Consider the following 12,876-nt stretch of genomic DNA (forward strand, 5'->3'; position numbering starts at 1 on the left):
TCTACTTGCTGCGATAGACTACAACTGTGACAATGGCCGCGCCCCGGCACGAAACAAAGATGGACACAAGATGTAAGCTGTTAGCGTATCTAAGGACAACTCCAGAATGGAATATCATAGTGTTTGCCTGATACTGTAGTTGTGAAATACGTGTGTTCTAGTATTTGTGCTTCCTTTCAGTTACAGACGATGCTACAATAAGAAGTCCAAATCCTGGAGTGTCTGCACAGTGAAGGAAAAGAAGTACTCCTACATTCAAGACCTGCAGAGAGGCATTCTTCGGAAGAGGCTTGAAAGTGGAGGTGGCCTTCCCAAGACACAGACCCTGAGGCCAGATGACCCCCGGAATTTCGGGGTTCTGGCTTCAACACAGCCGCCACCAACAGCTGAGCTTGTGAGGACGCACGTGAAATATGGTGAAGGTGTTCCCCAAAGTGAACACTGACGATCCTTCCTTGTCTGCTTTCATAAATGCACATCAATACAACATATCACTCTGACAGGCTGACTACAGACACACAGTGACAGCTTTACTGGACCCCCACCCACACTGCTGCTACTGTACTTATTGTAATTGTTCTCAGTAACTTCTAACATTGTCACACAGATTATTCAGTATTTTTTTATTTATACTGTCATAGTTTGTTCAATCAAAACATACACATATCCTGCCATTGTAAAAATGCACATTGCATTCACGCTAAGAGTGTGCATGTGCCTGTTTTTCCTTTTTTCTCTGGGTCCTGTTTTATTACTTACTCACTTTACTGTGAAGGAACAAGTGCCAAAGACAAAGTACTTGAAATTTGAAAACAGTGAAAGATGGTGTATAAATAAACGTTTGTCTTGTTTTGCACAGATGTATTTATTTTGAAACACACACACAACAAGTGGACAGTCTAAAGGCAAATTCTGTACAAAAAAAACTATAAAAACTTATTACAGTGCAGTCAAACAATGACACGCTACATAGTCTGCGGACCAGGAATCCGGTGTACTGCCCCCTTGGGTCTGGAAAACTCTCTCCAGGTCAGTGTTCATCTCGTTACAGTTTGCGCAGGAGCACCGATGTAGATCACCTCCACCTGGGACTCTCTGACGATTAGGGTCCTCCAGCAGGTCCAAAATGTCGAACACCAAGCCAGGTGTTGATAGGAACACTTATAGGAGCTCTCCCCTCTGATTGTGGTCCAGTGCTTGTATTCTGGCTTGCATCTCTCTGTTTCTGCGTTCGTGCAGATCCTGTACTCTCTGCTGGGTCTCGGGGTTCAAGTCTTCTGGTGTCCTACTTCTCCCTCTGCCCCTCCCTCTGCCAGCACTAGTGCGTGGGGGCTCACACTCAGAAGAGGTGGAGGTAGTTTCTGGGACAGGGAATTCCTGAAAAAAAAAGTCACAAACGTAACATTTTTTTTATGTTTAATCAACATCAGAATCATTTTAGTAATAAATGAATGCAGAATTAGCCATATAGAATCCTAATAATACAATTATAACAGAAAAAAATAAAATGGTAAGAAACTGAGTAGTAGCACTTTCCCTGAGAGACTTCAAAGTATATTTGTGCAAATTGTGCAGGATTAATAATCAGGCAACGCAGCACCTTCCTGCCAGGATCTGTATGTGTGTGTTTACTGTGAAATTATTCTAACCCTCCCTTCGCCAAGAAGGTTATGTTTTTGCCGTCTGCTGTTTATTTCTTTGTTTGCAAGATAACTCAAAAACTACAAAATTGATTTGAATTATTTTTTTAGGAAATGTCCGAATTGGTAAAGGGAACAAATTATTACATTTTAGTAATGATCCGGATTGCCTATTAACCGATTAACATTATAGAAACGGCCCTGCTCACTCACAGTCCCTTCAGACTGGCCATATCGCCCGCTGGAAGCACAGCGGAGCACAGTAATCACACTTCATGCAGATTGATATCATTCAACAATGTGCGTTTACAATAAATATAGGACTGTAGTGATGGGGGGATCACTATTTATGTGAGCTGCTTGGTGGATGTCTGTGGTCTCAGAGGGGGGAAAAGCGGTAGAAAAACAAAGTTACGTTTACCAAAGTTAAACGTTTATTTTCTGCATCATGATATAACATTGTTTAGCCATCATTAGATTCATTACCTCGTCGCTGTCCATCCTTCACAGCCACTGGAAACACGTGAGCGAGTTCAGCCCAACAGCATGCGACCGGGAGCAGCATTTGACGACGCCACGCGCGAGTGCTCATGGGAACTGTAGTGTTACTTCAGGCAAAACACTACCGCTTTTGTCCACTGGCGCCGCCAAAATCAACGAAAACTGAAAGTTCCTTAGTGTAACTTTAAATTAAGAATTATTGAAAATTATAAAGTGCTCGAGTCGAGTGGATTAGCTTTCTAATGGAGACTAAGTAAATCATATTGCGTCATGTTGTTATTTCATTATTACTGTATCAGTCATTTTATCATTGCTGTTATAATTTGTTTTATAATGTTGTGTTTCGGCAGTTTATAAAAGTGGTGATTGAATGACAGTTTATTGTATGTGCCGTCTTCAATTCTGTTAGAATTTAATGGGGGTTAGGCTTCAGCCTAATCCCTTTCGGTCAGTATATATGTATATATGTATGTGTATGTAATTATGTACATATGTGCATGTGTGTGGATGTACGTGTATATGTATATATGGATATATTACATTTGAATGTACAGTGACTGGAAAAATAAAAACTAACGAACTAACTAAAATGCAGACAAGGCCTGAAGTCCTCCGGCGATGTCCGTGACGCTCCTTATAATGCAGCAGTATTCTTCCTTGCAGACTGGTAGAGAAAGCACAGCACCTGCATTTCCAAATCATGGATTGCACACGGTCGTTGACATCTATTCACAGAAACAAAAAAGAATGAATGAATAGCATGTTCAAAGAATGCAACCCGAGATGTGAGATATATATAGATCTCACAGGGGTTGCATTTTCAAATGAATAATTATTTCCTTGACATTTATTTAAAAATATTTAATCTTTCAAAATGTGACAAAATAGCTGCAAACGGAGATAAACATTTCATAATTCCAGCTTCTACATCAAGAAAAAAGCTAGCTCTTCCCACTGGCCACTATTTCAACCCATCACACATGAGGCGCCCACGCCGGTTCTGGCCGATGATTGGTCAGGTGTCTTATGGTGAGCGATGGGGGTTGTGGCCTTTTCAACAAGAATGCTGAATTGCAAAAGTCTTGTGTGAACATGGACATCGAAGAAAGAGTGACGCTTTGGCGTGGAGCCCGCTCAGTTAACATCCGTCAAGTGGACCTTACAGTCCAAAACATCGCCAGGATTTTTAAGGTAGGCATCGGGTCTGTATCAACATTTACATGTCCTATGTAAATTCTGTCTAAATAATTGATAGCATTAATGTATTACACTTCAATCTTTCAATGTCCTTCTTAGCAATAGCCGGTTAATATTTTTGGGGGGGTCCTGCACTCATTTAACACAGGAAAGCATTAACACTGCAGAACTAAGAGCTTGATAAGACTGTGCTAAATGTAACCTTATAAATGCAATTCAGTTCATGACTGTGATCTGTCTGTGCAATATATTATTTGAAGTGGCTGCTTTAGAGACAGTAAGCCACAGACAAGGCAAATATACATTGGCATTAGGTAAAGTAGGAGAGTCCTCACTTAATGGGTTGGCACATTTTGTCTGCCCGCCAGTTCTGCCCCACGTCTCCTTAACTGGACTGAACTTCCTGAGACACCAGTATGAGAGCTCCAGGCCAGGCTCAGCAGGCAGTCACAGACCAAGATGTACAAACAGGCTACTAAATTAGTATTGCATGTGCTGTACACAGCGCACAATTTAATCAATATTGCACCACTGTTATGTTAGAAAAAAAAACTTTACAAAGTCAGAAAACACAGAGGTTTAGGACTTTTATTCCTTGAATATAGGCAGGGACACTGTGGCAGGAGAGTGGTCGATGGAGGTTGAGCCATTTGCGCAAGTGGTGGGAGATTATTGAAGCAGTACCAGTGAATTGAGCTGTTTTGTCATTAATAATTTCCGTAACCCATTAAAAAAAATTGTTAGCCATATAGGTGGATCGCTATAACCTGTAAGTAACACAACAAAAGTGACTGACTTTAAACGCTGAAAAAACATAATATTCATTTTAAAAGGGAGATTAGATGTCTCCAGGAGTTTGGTGTAAGAGGGTCAGGGTGTGGTGGGTGTGCCCCTACTAAAGAACACGGAAAAGTCTTAGGAGTGCGTTTGAGAGGAGAGCCCCTAACTTACATAAGTAGACTTGTACAGCTACAACATGGCTCCTGAGCCGCAGTGGATGCTAGCGCGTATTAGCGTTAGTCCACACGTGTAAACAATTCAGTAATTCACGCTTATCCTAACTTTATGTAACACAATAAAACAGCTTACCTTCTGTCACACAAGCTAACACAAGTTCATCTTTTCCCCTTCAGCTGACTCCCTCCAGCATCTCTTGTAGGACTCAGGGGATGTTGGGATGTTCAGCCCCACTGGATACACTGATGGCCTCAGTTCGGGACAGCGGTGTGAGGTTTGTGGGGATGATGAACGCCCCGCTCCAGCTCTTCCAGCTACTGGTATAACTAATGATACTTACAATGGTTGATTAATGTGTTGTTGATTTTATGGAATTGATACATTCATTTTATATAACTGTGAGAAGTGTCAAAATGGTTTTCTCATAAAACCAGAGATCCCATCTTCTTTTGTATTTAAATAGTGATTTAAAGATGAAAACTTAAAAGATAATCATTTTGGAAATTGTTTCAGCACCTCTTTAAAGGCAGACAGGATTTACACTTCCTTTAAGGCCGTCTGCTGCCGTTGGAGCTCCGCCCCCTGCTGCTCGTCCTGCCAGACTGTTTAATAGGTATGTAGAATAAAGTAAAGACACTTAATCAAGAAAAAATAAAGACACTTAATCAAGTCTGTCTATTTCTGGTTTTGTGTCTTTGTTTTAAGGAACATAATACTGGGAGGAGTTGAGAGAGGGAGCCTGGAGCTCGATGGATCTACTTTATTTATAGAATTTTCACAGCAGGACACTAATATCACCAGTATGACCGAGAAGGTCAAACAAGAACTCGGAACGGAGGAAAGGATGGTCCTTTGTGACGGCCATGGCAACAAGCTCGTGGAAAGTAGCGGGATGGATGGACATCTGGAATGTTGTAATATTTAAAACCTTTGTTAATTACCTTCGCTTCACGCCTTATAGCTGAGATTCTTTAACGGAAATAAATATGCATTGAGCACGGTAAGATAATGACTTTGGTTACACTAAAAAATGTATACACTGTAGCACCTTCAGAAATGTCTGTCAAGTCTCAGGCTGTCCTTTGAATTATTTCTGTCTTGTGATTGACCTTTGTACATACCATAGAGATAACAATCATCAACAAGATGATTGTATGTTTCTGTTGGACACATAAAAAAACCACAAATGAGGTTTAAAAAAAATAATGTCATTGTAATAATAATGTACTTAAATCACAGTGATAGGGAGGAGCCAAGTGTAAAGAACTATAGTTAATACAATGATCTCAGAGAGCAATGACCATTTTGTCTTTGGAAAATCCCAACTTTGCTAGACTTAAACAGTGGTTTTGCTTGAAAGTGTGAAGAGATCACAAAGGTGGTTCCAACAATACAAACTTGTTATACTTTTAAATGAAAGGAGCACGTATTCTCTATAGGCTCTTTATATACCAGCACATAGCAGAAGCTCTCCCACTGAAAAACAACAACACATTTCTGGTCTTTTCTGTAGGTCAGAACAGTTGCGCTCACAGAGAGCGCCTACTAAGAGCTCCATAAGAAACATAAGAAACATTTTATTAATCCAAAAAATAAATTCTAAATTCTGTTGTAAACATCTGCATATCTGACTGGAGATGTACCGGCGTTGCAAAAGTTCTGCTACACTTGCAAAATGAACACAAAGATTTTTTGGTGCAATAAGATAATTTTTTATTTTCCAAACATTTCAATGTATGTGTTCATGATCATGTTAATCAGAAATGTGGCCACCCAAAAGTTTTATCTTATTGCACCAAAAAATCTTTGTTCATTTTCGTGAACGTCTCAACAAGTGTACCAGAACTTCTGCAAAGCCCGGTACATGTTGGGAGTCCTTGTTAATTGCAGTGTTTTTTTTTTATTATTTTTTATTTGTCTTTATTCAAATACAAGTAGCTCACGGCTATTCTATATTAAATCAAATAGTGTCCTAAAGGTTTAAGACAGCAATCTCAATGGAAGTCGTTTTTTACAATGTTGGCAAGAGAAGCTTTCCCTCATTCCTCCAGCATGAATGAGGAAACCATCAAAGACGAGCTGGAGGAGCTCTTCCTGCAGCAGACGAGCTGCCAGGTGTAATCCAAACGCTCAAGGACCTGGGACAATATGCCGGGGCAAACAAGATGACAGCTGTAGCCCTGACAGAGGCAGACCTGCCCTCAGTCAAGGCTGCATTTAAAAGCGTCATTTGCAGAGGTTTGTAAGATACTCGTCATTTATTGCATAAAACCAGCTTGCACCTTTTGCAGTGGGCAACAGACTTTGAATGAACACGAATGAATGCATCCATTATGAGAGTTTACTACACAGAAACATATTATAATTTTAAACATATGTTGTCGGATGTATTTAAAGATATTTCAGGGACACAACACATCACGCAACATACTGTGCTCACCACAAAAAAGGAGATGTATCACTTTGGATTTTAAAATCCAAGACTGGTGTAAGGTTTCTGCAGGAGGACAGGAGTCACTCCTGGACCTGGAGTCCTCCTCTGGGTCCCGGGGTGGAGGAGGGAGGAGCAGCACCGTCAACATCAGCTCCATGTCAGGATGGAGCATCCACTCCACCTCCAGCCGGACTGTCCTGTGTTATGAAGCCCCAGCAGCTCTGAGGTGAGCAGCAGCCTTGTTCATGCTGTAGATACTGCAGGAAACCCTTCAGCATCTATACTGGTGTTCTGTCAAGTAAAAGCACAGAGAAACGTTCACCACTGCTGCTCCAGCTGGATCCAGGGCCCAGTGTGCAGCTTATTGGATGCAGAGCACTGAATTAAACCTATGCTGCTGTTTCTGCAGCTCCAGTTTGCTCTGTGAACTGTGGATGTTTACGCTGAACAGCTCTCCTCGTCCAGTATTAAGGCCTATTTATCCTCCACAAGAACAAGAACAAAGTTCGGCAAGGGAGGCGGTGCGAGAACAAAATGACGTCATTTTGTTCTCGCACCGCCTCCTTGCCGAACAAATTTCGGCAGCCTGGCGCCCTCCTCATGTAAGAACTTTGTTCGGCTGGGTGATCGAGAAGTCTTCTCTGATTGGTCAGATTTTCCTGCTTCACCTCGACACTCCCACTTACTGTCACAGCGGAGCGACTGAAGAGACGGTATTGAACGGAGCAGAAAGCTCCAAGTTTTTCAACAATCCCTCATAAAGTCAGCTGATTTCATCTTTAGAATGATTTAACTGTCCAGGTATGTGATTACATTACTTGTACCTCTTTCTGTTCAACAAAATGTTACCACTGTTCAACGGAGAACTACATTAAAATTATTCTGGACTCAGATCATGTTTAAACTGATTTTATTTAATGACTGAAGTGAACACATTTCCAAAAGATGGATTTAATGACTGATAATCGATGCGGTAACCATAATGGCTTTATTATATATCGCCAATTAAGAACCACAAACACATTTCTCCGGGAAAAAAAATAAATACAACTTGCACAGTCCTCACATCGCTCCCAAAAAAATTTGAACCAGAATTTAAAAAACCATTTATTTCTGAATGAAACATTTTTAAAAGACATGGCAGAAATTATTCACATTGATTGCTGTGTTTTTTTTGTGTTTATTGTCATTCAAAAGATAACACAAAATTATACATAAAAGAAAATAATACAATACAAGAATGAATGAAAAAGGAGCAGAAAGAAGAAAAACTTGTAATGTCTGCCCCTTCTTTCATCAGATCATATTTTCCCAATATTTACAAACATCATCATCTTTTTCACCTGATTTTACACCAGTTACATTTATTTAAATATTTTTGTTGGATTCTTGATTTTAAAATGAATTACTAACAGCCCCTATAATTCCCTCCTGCAGGCTCCCGTCCTGGAGGAGTCTGGAAAACTCCAGAAAGTCATTTCTTGAGATGATCAGAGTCCCGACGGTTTCTCTCTGGTCCTGGAGGTTGCTGGTTCCTCCACCCTCTGGTTCCTACACCTTGTACACTGCCACAGGAGCAGCAGTGCAGGTGGAGTTGGTGGATGTATCTCATGGGTGGTGCAGCAGCTGCATCTGTACAGATCATGATAAAAAGTCATTTTCAATGCCTTGTCTGTTAAAGAGCTTTTAGTTCAGAGTGCCACTGGATCTAGAGACAGATCCATAAAACACAAGGTGTCTTAATACCTGATGATTTGATGGTCAAAGCAGGAGCAGAAAAAATCATGTAGAAATAGAAATATAGTCGGAATTATTTTTACAATGATGTATAAATAAAATGATGTAAATATATATATATACATATGAGTATAAACTAACATTGGTGGAGCAGCGCATCTGTCCGCTATTGTAACAAGTGTGGCTCCTCAACATACTCTGAAAACTTATTACTTATATTAAGTTTTTTTTGTGTGGGTATATTACTGGCTAAATAGATGAAAATTGAAATATTTAATAATGAAAGAATAATAGAAACTGATGAAGCTCTCACGATCAAATCTGCAGCTCTCTGATCTGTTTACCTCCAGCCAAAAAATAAATAAACGTTTACAGCTTTTGCAGAACAAAATGGGCTTATTTCTATTTATTTTATGTACAGACAAGAGATTAATTGACCAACAATACCTGAATGAGGACGGTGAAGTGGTGAATTCTGCTGAACCAGGAGACTGGAGTCCTCTTTTCTTCATCTGCTCTTAGAAGGCAAGCTTCAATAAATAATCCTTCATCAATTCTTCCATAAAAACGCCGTTGTTACACCATCCAGCCGTGTAGAGTTGCTGGAAAAAGTTGCTGGAGAAGCGGAGCCAGCACTGAGGGGGGCGTGTCCTCAGAGGGGCGTGGCCTTTGAGTTCTCGCTTCGGCTGGAGGATGAAAAGTCAGCAGGCAGCCGAACTTTCTTCGGCAGCTTGATGACGTCATCCTGTCGAACTTTGTTCTTGTTCTTGTGGAGGATGTAGGGGCCTTTACAGTGAACACAAACTGTTACAGTAACAAAAACTGCTGGACAAACGACAACAGATCATATTGAATCCATCACACAGTGGTGGGCACAGCGAAACAAAAAGTCAGCTTCGATAACGCTGAACCGATAAACTGCTAAAAGATTTAGCTGAAGCTAACAATAACCGCTAACCCCTAACGACTGGTTCACGTGGAAGCAGCAGCGCCGCGCACCGAGTTTCGGCTCGGCGCCCCGTTAACCTATCAGACGGCTCACAGGCGCGGGGAGCAGCTCGCGCTCTGCAGCGCCCGCTCTGCTCTCTCTATTTTCTCCGCGAGTGCCGAGAGCGCCATAGGGGATAATTTGTTGACGTTGCGCCATGACGCAAGCACGTACGTGAGTCATTCAAACACCCCCAGAATCTTGAGTTCCGGGGCTTTCTAACAGTTTTTGAATCGTTTCAATCGGACAAACGGATCGCGAGTTATATGCATTACAAAATCCATGTTTTTTCGAAACAATTTTCAGTGTTTTTTAACGCAGAGAAGAGACTTTTCTTTACTTTGCACGGTAACGGAAGCACGCACGAGAGGCGTTCAAGTACCCTCGGAAACCAGAGGCGCTAACGTGTAAATTTAGCAGAAGCTAATTAGTCCGCTAATGTTTTTCAAAGTTAGCTGAACAGCTAATCCGCTAATGAAAATGTTAGCTTCACTAATTAGCAGTCAGCTGATTAGCGGACTGTGTCTACCACTGCCATTACATATGTGCAGATCAGTCAGCTGATAGGCCACACTCTGGGAAAAACATCCAGCAGTGTTACTGTCCAGGAACGTCTCCACCACCTGCCACCACAGGGCCTGATGGGTGGAGGCAGGGTGTGGGTGGCAGTGCCTTGCTTAATGGTCTCTTCCCCCTTTGCTTCTTACCCAGGGGGAGGCTGGAGCTCCACCCAGACCTGATGGAGCCCTGAGAGAAATCCAGGCTTCAGGTGAGCTGGGAGCTGCAGCGAGATGAACGGCATGTCCATCAGGAGGAGGAGCAGGAGGAGGAGGAGCGGCGTCTGAACCTGCAGTTCCTTGAAGGTGAAGCAGGGCAGTGAGGCTGATTTGTCCTCTCAGCAGCAGCAGAGCCAGGCCTTCAGACGGTCCTGCAGCAGGTCCCTCTGCTGGTCCAGACCCCGAGAACCCAGTGTTACACAGGAGTAACTCAACAACTGGTGGTGTTGATGTCCTTTCCAATAAAAACAGTTTTCACCCCATATGTGTCTGAATTCTCTGGTTCCTGCTCAACACAAGCACAGCAGTGTTTTTGCATTTCTTTCTCAGTAGTGGAGCTGAATGGAGATGAAATCACTTCATTTGTAAAGGTTGTGTGGCGAGCAGAAGCGGGAGACACTTCAATTAGTGAGACTGACAACACCACCCTGGGACTTGCACCCAGGGAATTACTTTTACCCCCCAAGGGCACACGGGTTCGTTGTACTCAGGTACGAGACGTGGGACCTCAGTTTTAAAACACTTTATTTTAAATAATTAAAACATTGTTTTAAAAGAACCATGCACACTAAAGATCAACTGAATAAAGAAAGAAACCAGAAAATAAGAAAACCAAGCAGTTGCTGAGCTGCGGAGTGGACAGTGCCGGAGAAGGGGAAGTGGAGTCCACTCAAAAGAAAAATTGAATAGAAAACACCGGGGTAAATGTGACACACTCGTGAAGGGGGACCCACGACCCAGGACACAGCACATCAACGAGGGGGACACTACCACCCGAATCACCGCACCACCACCGGCCTCAGCAACTGCAAGGGAAGAAAAGAAACAGATCAATCCAAGAACAAAACAAAATGAAGACAACACGCTCACACGCATTCATTCAATACGACGGCTACTCTGGCCAATCAGTTGTCCCAGATGTGCCGATTAATAAAACAAGGTCTGATGCCAGGGGGAGACGGTGAACGCTGACAAGCAGAGCAGACCAACAGTTCACGTGTTTGCAGATCCGGCCGGCCAGGCCGGACAGGCTGGTGGAGTCCAGCGGATCCGGGCTGTAAGGTTGGAAAGCCCGGTGAGAGGACGGCCAGCCCGAGCCGCAAAAACCCCGCGGAAACAAAGCAGCAGCCGTCCGACGTCCGGCCACGACGTCAGCAGCGCGTGGATTTAAATCAGCTGCACCTGACCCAGGCTGCAGACACACACAGACTCACACCACACAGACACACACCGATCAGCAAACCCAGGTGAGCCTGATCACTGCTGCCGTGCAGGAAACACACCACAATGCACGGATGTGACGCAGAGAGCGAGACGGGGGAGAGACTGCCGCGGCTTCCGTAGTTCAGGGTGCCTGCAGACATGCAATGGAGCTGTATGAAAGCGCACTGTTTGGGCTCTTAAAATGTACTAAATGATCTCGTTAAGAATTAATTATGGACGTTACGCGCTCAGGACACTTGGATTACAACGGACGAGCAGTATGAAGGAGAATGGGCACGTTTTGTGGACTTTATGGACCTTTTTTTCTGTCGGTCCCTGTTTGTTGACAACAAAAATCCCCAAACATCTCCAACTGCATTTGAAACGTCAAAAAAGTGCTCCAGAGTGTTTCTCAGCATGAGGGTGAGTAGAAAATGAGGCCAAATCGTTTTTTGGGTGGAGTATTCCTTTAAGTAGCACTCCCACCTGATTACTAAATCAGCTACACCTGTATGCACCACAGGCAGGTGAGGAGAGAGAGGGAGAGAGAGAGAGAGAGAGAGAGAGAGAGAATCCCCACACTGCCACACTTGCACGTGGTGTTTTGAATATTTTATATGGTGATTATCATGAACTTCAATCCAGATAACTCTGCACTGAGACACGTTACAGTAACAGGATCCTTTATGGAAACACACTTCAGTCTGACTGCTGGCTGAAGAGCCAAAGGTGAGGTGGAGCCAGAGTCATCTCCATGTAGGGAGAAGCCAGTGCTGATTTAATCTTACCCTGTTACAGCTTTAAACACACTAAATACAGCCACATAAAACAATCCTCCTGTCATCAACCCACTCGTCTTCTGAGCTGGCCTCATGGTGACGAGCATGTAGCCTGCACAATTCCTAAGACTGGTGTGAAACTAAACCTCCTCTGATAACAAACTGTTCTGTCTGTCAGAGGAATTTATGAATGTTGCCCAGGTATGGCCAAATCTATGCCTCATATAGAACAGTCTGTACAGACTGTAATTATCTCACCATGGAGACATTTAGTTATGGAGGCTCGTAGAAAAATAAAGAATAACTTATAGAAATTTAAAAGAAGAAAAGATCGAACTTAATATACAACAGATCTAAAATATAACACTTCTACTACTACTAAAATACATCAGGAGCTGTAATACATACAAATATGTACAGATATGTCTTAGTGCAACAGAAAGAGTGTATAATAGTGTCTATGATTGACTGGGGATCATAAAGTGACCATAATATAATAACCAGATAGAGTCAAAAGGGTTCAGACATTTTCTCACCTATGATTTTCAGTGACTTTTCCATGACTTCATAATTTGTTACCGAATTTCCATGAGCAAAACACAGCTTCACGCTTCACTAAAATGTATATTTATTGGAGTATTGAAACATGAGGAGCTGAGCAGAG

This window comes from Salarias fasciatus, unplaced genomic scaffold (assembly GCF_902148845.1).
Source record: "Salarias fasciatus unplaced genomic scaffold, fSalaFa1.1, whole genome shotgun sequence".
Lineage (NCBI taxonomy): Eukaryota > Metazoa > Chordata > Actinopteri > Blenniiformes > Blenniidae > Salarias > Salarias fasciatus.